Source organism: Octopus sinensis, linkage group LG1 (assembly GCF_006345805.1).
Source record: "Octopus sinensis linkage group LG1, ASM634580v1, whole genome shotgun sequence".
Lineage (NCBI taxonomy): Eukaryota > Metazoa > Mollusca > Cephalopoda > Octopoda > Octopodidae > Octopus > Octopus sinensis.
Window position 1 is genome coordinate 7,702,599 of NC_042997.1, and position 14,174 is coordinate 7,716,772.

The following is a 14,174-nucleotide window of genomic DNA, read 5'->3' on the forward strand; positions in this document are numbered from 1 at the left end:
TCGCTTCATTGGGAAATATGCAAAGAAGCAAGCTTGATGAAAATAGCATGCATTTCGATGCTGAGAGTTTTGAAGCACTCCACTATCGGCCCTTAAACAGATTGCAATGGGAAGACACAGGACCCGTGAGTAGATAAATCTCAAAATCAGTGGGTGACCTAGCTATCTACTTGAGTAATGATGCACCATTGCATATTCATAGTACCAAAATGGCAATATAGTGCAGACGAGAAGCTGGATGGGCTCTGGGATTATTCAGAACTTGGGTAAAGGATGGTCCTATAGGGAACAACAGTTCTCACTCCTCTAGATTACTGCTTCCAAAACTTGTCATCACACGGCATCAAACTAGTGGCAGAATATATGGCAATCCAGCGCTAATAGATGAACTACTGGGGGAAGCTAAAGGATCTGAAGCTCTACATTCTAAAGAAAAGGCGTGATAGATAGACAGTGACAGATATATGGAATATCCCAGAATGTCTTGTTCCTAACTATGGAATTGAAAGTTATATCATCCACCGAAAAGGAATGCACTGCATAGTACAAATGTTCTCATCTTCTCCATTTTAGATTTCAAGGGTCCACAGCTATTTAACATTTTGCAAAATAACCTTAAAGATTTGTGGTGTGTAATATTGCAGTTATTCAAAAACAGTCTGGACAATTTTTATCTGAGACACCAGTTGAATCCACATCGTGATAAGAGTCATAAAGTAACGTGGGTCCCTCCAACTCACTACTTCACCAGAAGCTGTAGAGAAATGTAACACAAACATATTGATAGACAGTTCTCCAGTATAACCTCATCCTCTGCTTGAAGACAGCAGAAGATAAAATGTTGCAGTAGCCTTCTCCGTCCAATACCAGATTGTTTGCCGATATATGTATATATATATATATATATATATAGGCGCAAGAGTGGCTGTGTGGTAACTAGCTTGCTAACCAACCTCATGGTTCCGGGTTCAGTTCCACTGCGTGACATCTTGGACAAGTGTCTTCTGCTATAGCCCCGGGCCAACCAATGCCTTGTGAGTGGATTTGGTAGACGGAAACTGAACGAAGCCTGTCGTATATATGTATATGTATATATGTGTGTGTGTGTGTTTGTGTGTCTGTGTTTACTTGACAACCGATGCTGGTGTTTTTACGTCCCTGTCATTTAGCGGTTCGGCAAAAAGAGCCCGATAGAATAAGTACTGGGCTTACAAAAAGAATATGTCCCGGGGTCGAGTTGCTCGACTAAAGGCGGTGCTCCAGCATGGCCGCAGTCAAATGACTGAAACAAGTAAAAAAGAAAAAAAGAATGTATATATATATATATATATATATATATATCGGCAAACGATCTGGTATTGGACGGAGAAGGCTACTGCAACATTTTCAAAAAGACAACTTTTGCAACATGTAAGTTATTTCTTAATTCATTAATATATATGTCACGTGAATGTTAATTCACCAATATATTTTCAGTGGATCATACAGTCCCTACCCGCCTAGGCACAATGAAATGTATCAGAGTTCGAAATTTTGTGATATGGAAATATCCACTCCTCACTTGCGAGCTTGTCTCACTACGGTATGTAGCTTTCTCGCTTCCGTTATTTCTATTGAGATAGAGCTTTTTGTGGCCAATTGAGTCATCTTTGATTGTTGTTTCTAGCAATGCTGGTACTCTTTTGACCCTTGTTTACATATATATATATATATTCCTCTTCTAGTGTGCTAAGTGCAGACGGATATTTTTAGGTGCCCCATCAGCCATTTCACCGCTTGAAACCTTACGCAACTCCATACATTTCTGAAAGTCTTTTGAAGGCCTGCTTCTAATACCACCACCACATTCTTTCTTTATGTTTTATGGGTACTTCTTTTCATTTTACGTGTTCATCACGTTTTCATGGCTATATCCTTCCATATAGCACTCAATGAACTTTGTCTCTCATCTAACGCTATTCAAACAATGCTGCAGAGCCTTTGTTTCTGATTTTTCCCTGCATTCATTGGACATACTCAGCTTTATTCTCTACTGAACCATTCCTTCTACGAAACATTTAGATATCCCTATTGCTGTTCCATGTCAACATGTATAATGAAGGGTTTCGTGTATGACACTCCGACTTTTTTCCGCATTCTTATTGATATACTTTCTTTTTTCTTAGTAAATATGTTTGTTTGATGTTGAAAAAATGCAGATTTCACATACACACTTATTGATTTCAGTTGACTTAATTTCTTCGTTTGTCATTCCATCAGATGTAATCATGTCGACCAATTATTTAAAGATAACGAATTGTTTCAAGTTTGTCGCATTAATACTCATACTGTTAATCAATGGCACTTTCTTTAAGACTCATATTGATTCCGTTTGTTTTATTTGTTTTGATACTGGTTGGTAATATCTAAACACAATTCGTCGTTTTCGTCATTTACATAACTATGCCAGGTTTCTCTTAGTTCTAGTTCTGAAGACAGTGTTGACTGCATAGCCAATGACGTTTAAGATGTTGTCGCATATATAAAAATACAAACGAGCGTCACATATTATCTTAGCTTATTTACCAAATATTATACTTGATTATTTAACTATATTGCTGTTTATTATTGAATGTTTATATATATTTACTAAAATGTTATTTCAAATATTGGAAAATAGCTATTTACTTTCATATCTACGTTCCGTTGATTTTGTTGCAGCGTTCTTTGTCCAGTATATACGTTGATTTAATATTATATAACATTTTATTGTCCGTCCAAAATATGGTTGTTATAAAACATAACCAGGAGTAATCCATCAATGAATATTAGCAAGGAACATGAAATATATCTTATTGACATTTTTATATCGTGCAGTACTATAAAATATCACAAAAATACGCGGATAGAAATCAATAAAACTTTACACACGCTCACATACCTCACATACAACACACATACACACACACATATTTATATATATACGTATAAATATCACCAAATATCTATACTCATATTGGACATGACATAATAGGTATATAGATTTCCATATTTAGCATGAGTTTCACACCTGTGACATCTGTGACCAGACAGAATTTTTTTACCAATATTCCACTTTGAAGGTTAAGCTATGGTTATTTTTATATATTACATCTCCTAAAAACAAAAAAAAAAGTAAAAGAAAAAAGAAAGAAAACAAAAGAATGTGAACTGAAACTAAGTTGTTGGCAAAAAATGTAGACATTATTTTAATATCTCCTACCTCTTTATATTCGATTGCGTTTAGTTATATCTCCTGGCACAAGTTGAAAAGAAGCAGTTAACTTTTCTATCCCGTAGCTCATTTTATTTTTAACTTTTTCTATTGTTCATGACAGCAGGACAAATATTAGTACGTTTGTATTATAGATTGGCAAGGAAACTACGAATGAAATACATTAAAGTATCAAATTTCTCCGTTCTCACCTCATATAAACGCATCTTCCATCATAAATCTTGAATTTCAGAAATATATACAAGCAGCTTATAATATTCAGTGCACCTTTACTACATAATTTCACTGAATAAGATGTAAAACATTATACTTCATTGTTTGGGTGGCGGAAATTTGCGTAACGTCTTCCAAACGTCTCGGTTTTTTTCTTTTTAGAATTTATTCTTTCCATGCCCTGTACATCTTCATATTCAAATATTTTTAACCTTACAGCCTTTCGATGAAAATAACTTGTATATATCTTCAAGATAATTCATATATTTAATTCATGTACTGCTTTTAGACATTTTGCGGCTGGAATAATAAGATATGATCTGAAACAGACTGTATATATCGTATCGACCCCAGAACTATATTTATGTTCGTACAATTAGTTATTTTCCTCTCCTACTCACAGAAGGATGGGCAATATGTAATACTATGTATATAGGCATTTGCCAAGCGTCGAAGTGTAGTGGTTGTTGACATCAACCCTGATGTGAACATTTTCGACCACCACAATGTCAAACTAAATCTAGGTGGTTGTGTTAAAACGGGATTACGTCCACAAGTCAAGTGAAGAATGGAGTTTGACAAACTTCCGTGAGGCAAATTTGAAAAATATTTTTTACTCGTTTCGAGAAAACATCATTTATATTTATCACAAGTTATAATCAGAAATTCTACTGTTTCAGTAGTTCCATGAAATTTTACATCTTACATGTGCATTTATTGCTTCTTCGGATTAAATATACAGCAAGAGGGAGAGTGAGAGGATGTCTTCGTGTATGTACTTGTGAGTTTGTATATGAGTGGCTGTATATGTGTGAATGAATTATGAGATGAAATGTATTTGCTTATTTCTATTAGTTACTCTATAGTTTGTCACATTCTGATAGCATTGATGTGATGGGAGTGTACTCCAAATGATGTGCCGCGTCATCAATCGAGCGAGTATGTTTGGGTCTACTGTAATATGAAAGATTAGTTGAATATTATACAGAATTTCATTTTATGAATTCTTAAAAATAAACAAATGCACCGATTAGGATTTGAAATCGCATCGTGGAGGCCTTAAATTAATTTCGCAAGGCATTTTGCCTAGCGCTGTAACGATTCTGCTATAGATAATGCTACAGGTAATATATAGAGCTTTCTAATGGATTAGCATAATTTACGAATAAGTAACAAACATAGGAAGGCATTTAGGGACTGTTCCCGAATCTCTCTAATGGGAGACGCATGGTTGATTAAAAAACAGGTGTCAGTGTGTAGTATGCTTCATTGAAAACTTGTTCAGGACTGTAATTGGGTAGATATAGCTGAAGTATTTGGTGCGCGAATGAAGAACTGATATTCTGCTTAGAAATCCTAAGTCGAGTCGGCCGTAAATGCTTAATATTTACATATTCAATGTATCACCGGATTGCTACATTAACATATGCGATTTTGAAACTTCTGGGAATTAGCTATAACAGGACAAATATTTATGAATGTATAATAACATACGTATTATTAAATCGTGTATACATCTCTATTACTGTACTTACATAGAAACACGCACACACATACACAATCACATATGTATACATATATATATATATATATATTATATATATATATATATATATATATATATATAATATATATATATATATATATATATATACATGAATAAATATATATACATGAATAAATATATATACACATAATGCATATGCATATATATGTACATATATATATCTTGTAATGGTAAGACCTATTCTTTCAACTTTCCTTCCAGATAATAAAGTCAACATCTTTCGTTAAGTATCGTGCACGTAATGCGTAGATTGAACACACTAAATTCTATGGAGTAATTAATTGACACTGCAGAAAGTTTTCCATTCGTTTCTCTAGTATCATGTAAATATTACTATTTTTAATTTCCATGAGCACCGAATTATAAGCCCAATAAATATGTAAATATATTCCACTTGATTGGAATTGTGTGACATGCTGAAGATTATTACTATTATATTTCAAATAGATTCAATTACTCAATGAAGCCGGAAGAATTCATTCTGGATGTCAAATCTTGCAAGATTAATGATTACATAGACTGTAATTAAATAGTACAAATCCGATCCCTTGTGTTAAATTTAATTCAAACGTGTATAAATAAGTTCACTAACGATTCTAAAATGCAAATATGACTGCTAAACTTGTAATAATATATTTGCATTGTAGGAGTGTGTATAATCAAAAGTATTGTAATTCATAGGGTTGCAGCTAATGATTGAAAGATACACATAGATGTACATATAAGTATATATGTATCAGTACATCAATATGATATAATTATATGTATGTGTGTTTATATATGTGTCTATAAATATATGTGTGCGTGACTGTGTGTCTGTGTTTGTCCCACCACCCATCACTTGACAACATATGTCGGTGTATATATGTCACTGTAACTTAACATTTCGGGATAAGAAGCAGATAGAATAAGTACTAGGCTTACAAAGAATAAGTCCTGAGTTCCATTTCTTCGACTAAAACCCTTTAAGGTGTTGTTCAAGCATAGCTGCAGTCAAATGGTTGAAACGTGTAAAATAATATATAAATAAAGGAATATATATACATACATACATAATATCTATATTTATATATATACATATATATATATATAAAAAATATATATATATATACACATATATATAAATATACATATTTGAGTAATTGAATGAATTATCTTATTAAGGATAATTCGAAAGATAACCGATAACTGGGTAGCAAATTCACATCAGAAAAACACGGTTAAAGCTACGTCCCTAGGGCATAGAATACGTGTCTTCGTGCGGAAATGTGTGTGTTTATCTACTTTCCTTTCTCACAGTAAACATAATCGAACACACAGACACAGATCTTTCACCTCACAGCTGTCAGTCTTCTGACATCTACCCATCCACAAACACAATCACGCATTCAGACACACACATACACACATTAAGACAGTTATATACAGTCACACACACAGGCACTCATTCACAAAAGAAATCATTTAAACCCACCATTCTTTTGACCTGCACTCTCTCACCTTACTATTCTTATGCCTCCCTCCTCCTACTTCGTTTGAACTCTTGAACCTTTAGAAACTTCTAGATTCTTCTACATTCAGCCACTCTGACGTCACTCATTATAAAGAGACACTCATTATCGCCATGGGCTCTTTGAGAGCGGTCAGCTGAAAGTGTTTTGTGCATTTTGATGTCGACATAAGTTCCTTGATTTTCCTGATGACAAATCTGCATAATGTACTCCTTATTCCTTCGGAATTAGGAATATGCAGCCTTCGAAACATATGTCGAGAATAAAGGATATGTGTTAACTAGTCGTTCAACTCCATTCTTTCATATACATATATATATATATATATATATATATATATATATATATATTACGGAGATGTACTTACCTAGCAAGTGACCTGGTCTGAGATCGTATGCTGAAACGAACGAAATTGCAGCGTGGAAGATGTTTGTAAACCAATTAAGAAACACACAAAAACCGTTAGATTCCCTTCAACATTTACTTTTAATTTGCCAAAATATCTTTGTCGCTTTGAAACTGATCACTAATGCAGCACGGAATTTCGTCGGTGAACAGATCGCGGTTTCAAAGCGACGAAAATATTTTGGCAAATTAAATTTAAATGCTGAAGTGAATCTAACGCTTTTTGTCTATTTCTGAAACGTATGTAATATGTATATATATATATATATAATATATATATATATATATATATATATATATATATATATAATATATATATATATATATATATATATATATATTATATATAATATATATATATATATATATATATATATATATATATACATATACATGTATGTAATATATGTGGATGCATATTTGTGAGCGCTGAAAAATGGTTCAATACTAATACTTGTATGCCAACAATTCGGACAAGAAATATACCTCCCCTACGTATATTTATTTAAAATGGTAACAAAATATGTGTGATTTGCTGCTTATTCCCATGATATTTTATTGCGAAATTAGTTCTGACGTACATCACATAACATACTTTTACAAGAACATGAGCTTTTTTTCCAGCAATTGTTCAAAATGAAATTTCTGCTGTCTAAAGCTAGTAGGATATTTCAGTGATATTTCTTCGTGCAAGAAAATAGAGTGCATCGAACAAATTATTTTAACAAGTAGCGTTTTTTTTTATCAATCAAAGCATATTTATTAATACACTATCATATAAAGTGGTTTCTCATAGCGTAAATGAGACAAAAATTAAGATCACCAATGGTAACTCATGCGGCGTCATCTGAGACCCTTGTCATTTAAATTAATATCTTTCTTCTAGGTATGAATTCTTTTGAGACACTATTTGGAGTAAATGACGTCAAGTTATATTCTGCCAAATACTGTTAATGTCTCTAAATCAGTTTATTCGTAAAGCTAGAAATTCGAATTATTGAAGATAATTCAATGAGTTTATTGCAAGTGTTTACATCAAATGTTGCAATTTTAGCATTTTAAGATATTACTGCAACTATAATTGACCCATAATTCTTAAAAACTGAAATTGTACGTTCACACTAAATTTCGAAAATCAAATGAACACAAATTAAGTGGACGCCAGAGGCGTTGTTTGAAATAGTTCATTTTTACCTCAACTCTCTCATCACTTACTCTTACTCTATTTTTGCCACTTGGTGTGCTTATTTCTGCCTCTATCTCTGTTTAGGTGTCTCTGTATCTGTCTCACTCTCATTTCCTCTCTGTCTCCCATTAGCTGGAAATATGTCAATGACTGGTGTAGATTTAACATTAGTACACAAAAATGTCTATTGGATTTTGTTACGAAGTATAATATGGGGATATCTCCCAAACATGAAATTCCACAAAAAGTTATAGATGGAGACTTTGCTGCTTCGATGGACATAAAGATTTCATTGCTGTAGAGACATGACTGCGAATTTAGCGAAGGATAATGGTAATTCAGAACAAAATGCTACCAAATCAGAACGATTCATATATGAACAGCAACTTCCATTTTCTCTCTAAGCTACCGAGGCAAATCGAATATTTTTGACTGATTCAAATAAGACTATGTTTCTAAGCAAATAGACAAACAGTTGCGTTTGCTTTAAAAAAATCAATATTTTTAGTTTTCTTCAGAGAAAACAATTAACTTATAAAGCTTATGTTATTACTTAGCTACTTCCAAATTTAATTTCCATTGGATGATTAGTAAGTTAAAGCTTAAATGGATATAGCTACTGTTTTTAAAGAGGAACTATCAAAAAAGATTTAAAAGGTCAAAGTTAGATATTAATGCATTAATGATAGGTTTTTCAGGTAAAATTTGCTTTCATACAAAGTTTCATTTCAAGTGTTCCAAACAAGTAGTTAGACCAAATTATTAACTCGGTTATAAGTTTATTTTACTTTAATTGCTTTTAAGTTTTTATGGAATGAAATACTACGCAATATCTTGCGGATCTTTATTTCTTATTAAACCATTTATTAAATTGCTTTGTGAAAGGCTTGCTTTTAATTTGATAATTGTTGTTTAAAGATCTTACATTTGATGTCTAATTACAAAAGAAACATATAATTTGCGGTATTTTCTGAACTGTAAATATTAGAAATTTTTTAAATATTTATATATCTTCAAAGAACTGACACAAATTCACAGACCCCAAACGAAAATATAGAAAGTAAATAATTTATTATGAAATTTTAACTACATATATTAACGTAAACGCATAGGTACGTATAAATAAATATAGGTGTGAGTTTGTGTGTGTACGCGTGTTTGTATGTGGTTGGCTGTGTGGACTCGGGCGTGTTTGTAGGTAGATAGGTAGGAAGATAGATAAATAAAGAGATACATACATGCATACATAATATTGTAGCTAGGACACTCTATAATGAAATCCGCCGTAAGGATAATTCCGAGGACAAAGAAACAAGAACCAAGAGTATGGTAGAAGCCATAACCACGCATAATAAAAAGGAATACCGGTGGAATGTACCAGTGAATACCTGAATAGAATGTAGGTACAAAAGACCTGATATAATGATTTTTGGATGAAGAAGAGAAACAGTGCACAGTGGTGGAAATTAGCTGCCCAGCGGATGTTGACATAAATCTGAAGATCAGTGAAAAAGAGAATACCTATGCTGAACTCTAGAGTAACTACAAAGACGTCTACAGGTACTCTATCCGGATTACAATTTCGGGTTTACACCTGCAATTATTAGGACCCTGGGATATGTAACACACTGTCTAAATACCACTCTTGAGGATTCAGGCTTCTGAAAACCAGAACGGAGAAACTAATTCGATGACTTCAGATCCAGTCCATCACTGGAACTTTAAACATCTGTAAAACTTTCCAGAAGTTTATCATTTAAATATATATGACCATATCTAAATATGCAACTATATGTATGAGAATGTATGCATAGATACATACTTACATACACATCTACCTACTTAACTACTTACATACATACCTACCTGCATACGTACATATATGCATATATACATACATACATAATACATACATATGGAGCAACATGATACATACCAACCCGTCTGGAGCAAAGTATTGTTGGACTTGCAAAATTGAGGAGAGAAAGCAAATCCTTAATTGATACGCTAAAGTTTTCACGATATCCGGGACTATAAAATTCCTTCAATGATTTAACTTTGCTAGCGAGTAGGTGGTCGGTCACAATTTACTATAAATTAGGAAGAGAAAGAGAAGAATATACATACATATGTAGGTAGCTGGAAGGCAGGCAGGTAGATATATACGCACATATACATAGCTTCCCAGACATCTTCTTCTATAAATCTATCTACTATATTTTAATGATTTATGTGCATTCCTACAAGTTAAAAGATACTGAGCATGATGTAGACATTAGAAAGTAGGTGGTAAGCCGCTCTACCAGCAGAAATTAACAATATTGAAACAGTAGTATAGATACGCATAGCTAGTTATGTCACACTTAACATGGGCGACTGTAATCATCCACAGATCTCTTCTACTAGTTAATATATATATATATATATATATATATATATATACAGCTTCTTCTCCTGTTTTCGTAAGCCGTTTTCTCAATGCGTTCAAATGAATTTTTCCACCGTCCAGTCTTAAAAGGCCCTTATCGTTTGTTTCTCCTTGTCCCGTCTTTGTATGTTTTTACTGTCCTGTTCTTGTCACTTTTTTACCCCTCCGCAAAAAATTCCCAAATTTTATTTAATTTGCTTTGGGGGAAGAACTGTTTCAAAAAGTCTTGTCCTGCCCTTACCTTCGAAACACGCAATAAGTCGAAACAAGGGCAGCCGAAGAAGGGGAATGTTTCTTGTGTTGTATGTCTTGTACTCTGTTTTTTTTGTCGTTAAAAAAGTCCGTTTCCATGTTTTGTTTTTATGTTTTCATTTCTCGTTGTGTTCTACGTTTTTTGTGGTGTCCTCCACCCATATATGCATGTATATATACATATAGATGTAGGTATGTACATATATGTATGTATGCATATGCTTTATTTATTAAATTGTTATATATATATATATATATATATATATATATATATATATATATATATATATATATATACTACCATATAGCTTTATGCATACATACATTTAGGCATAGCAATGTATTACTGAGGAGCACTTAGACGGCGATCTTACAGAATTATTACCGAGTAGGACAAAACTGTGAGCGGCATTTCTTCCACCTTTACGTTGTGAATTCAAATACCGCTCACTCATATATACATACATACACACATACATACATTCATACATACATAGATACATACATAGATACATAGATACATACATACATATATGTATACATACATACATACATACATACATACATACATACATACATACATACATACATACGTACGTACGTACATACATTGTCCTATTAATTTATCTGTTTCAAAAACTCAAAGAGAAACTATGAGGAAGTGCTTCGAAATTTCCAGTTTCTATATCCGAACTATGATAGTATATTCATACTAATAGTAATTGGAGCACTTCTTTCTGTAAGTAAATGCCCAAGTGTCAGTTACGTTAAGCTTGGATTTTAAGGAAAAGAAATCAGCCAACTGATCTTCACATTACGAATGCAATCTCTATCAGTAACACTGTAAACTACAAAACTATGTAAGTCTTTTCTCGGTTTTAAAATATGAAATTATTTTCGTTATCTACCTTCCAATGATGGAGCTCTGTATTTTTGCTAGAAACCAGTTCCTTCTTCAGAGAAATACTTTCAATGATCACACACACACACGTGTCTGTGTGTATGTGTGATTCATGAGTTATATATATATATATATATATATATATATATATATTTACTTATGCGTATATAGTGTATACATATGTCTTAATTATTTTTCGCGTGTGTGAGTATTTTAATTACCAATTAGTAAACAATTACAGAAGATTGAAAGACGATGTTTACCGTGAACTTCGATATTAAGCTAACTATTAATCGATTTGTGTGTTCTCATTAATTTCACTAACAACACACATTTAATAGCCAAAGTGACCGTTATTATTTCCTCCAATCCTGATCTTGTTATACTTTCCAATTCGTCTTGTCTGTATCATGATACATGCTATGATAAAAAAAAAAAAAACTTCTGTGCTTACACAAATTCTTGTCTGTATAAACTATCAATCAACCGAAATTCGGGAGCAGAAAGTTTTATTAATTAATCACCCTTTCTGTTTATGCTAAAATGTTTTTCTAAATTTTACTGTAAATATAATTTTAGGCCAGAAGAATACCATTCATATGAGATACACTACGTATACCTGTGTAATGGACAACAAGATATGTTTTCAATAGATGATTATATATATTATAATAGAATATGCACTCGTTCTGTTTTACGACAATTTGTTAGACAGGAATGTCTACCAGTCCAAATACAAACATATTTGTGAAGGTACGTGTACGTGGTTATTTGATCAGCTATAGACGGAAGAAATCCCTCAAAAGAGAATTATCTTCGTACTTTATGGGAGGAAACTTTAGTTAAGATAATCTTCTATTAGCCCCTCACAAGTATATGCTGATCTACAACAATATAAATGATTTTGATATATGTCTATTCCACCAGTATTGACCAGGAGCTAAACAACGCCGAAGTATACATGCATGAATATTTCTGTGTTTATGTATCTATGCTGATGTAAATGTACGCATATGCGTGAATAATGCATGTTAGATGCATTTAAGAAATTTAATTAATATTTCCTTGAGTTCTCTTGTTTACTAAGTCTATAAAATAGACTAGATATTGTATAACCCTGGAAGCGATAATAGAAAATTATAATATCCTATCGCCACATTACATTGAAGAAAATTGCATTTTGTAATATAACATCGGAATATTTACAGGTAAACAAGAATACGCTATCGGACATATTATTCACAGTACGCTAATGACAAAATACGATATAATTACACAAACCTAATTAACAGATTAAGATGTTTACAATTACAGCAAAGCAGAATTAATCAAAGCTGTGAAATTTGTAAATACTCAATTAATATACATTATTTCAACTGTGACTATGGCCAATGATTTCAAATATATATAATTATAAGATGTATCCATTGCAAGATTTATAAATTATATAATACATCAGATATATACTTCATTTCGTGTAATCATAAGTATGTATGTATGTATATATATATATATGTATATATATATATATATATATATATATATATATATATATATATATATATATCACAGCACTTAAAAGTGTATGTTGTGTTAAATCACGGTACTCTACGAGAGATACCATGAGAGAACTTAATCTCTTATGTGGCTTTGCGGTGCATATATGCACCGTTTCTACGTTACTCACCATATGCATTCACCACCGTCGCCGCTGCAAGGATTACGAGATCACGTAATTTTCGCCTTTCTTAGTATTGGCAATGGTACACGCCTGTTTGCTGGAAATATCAGCGACATACATAGAATCTCTGTGTCTAATCGCAATTAGCCACTAGTATTAACGTATATATATATATACAATTATTAACTTAATATGTAAATTGCTTATGTCCATCCTGACTGCGTGATAATTATCATTAACGTGAATTTTATCCTCATTTGATGTATGTATGTGTGTGTATCTGTGTGTATGTATATATGTGAATGTATATCTATCTATCTATATATATATGTGTATATATATATATATATATATATATATATATATATGTGTGTGTGTGTGTGTGTGTGTGTGTATAAACATATTTTATGTTTATATTTATATGAAAGAAGAAAAAGAAAATGGAGATTGAGAAGTTAATACTTGTTTATTTTTAACAGTAAATTAATCATCATCTCTTACAAATGTTTCAATTAATACTCAATAAATATGAAGTAAATATAAAATTTATATGACATGTGCATAACATCTTCAGAGTGTAAAATACACCCTTGGAAGTTTTATATGTGTTTATAGATTCATTATAGCAGACTGAATGATCATTGAATCTGCTATAGTGAATCCATAAACATATAATAAAACATTCGATGGTATATTCTTTTTCCTCCTGAAGATATTTTGCTCAGGTCATATATATTTGTTATTTATGTAATATTTACTGAGTAGTAATTGAAACAG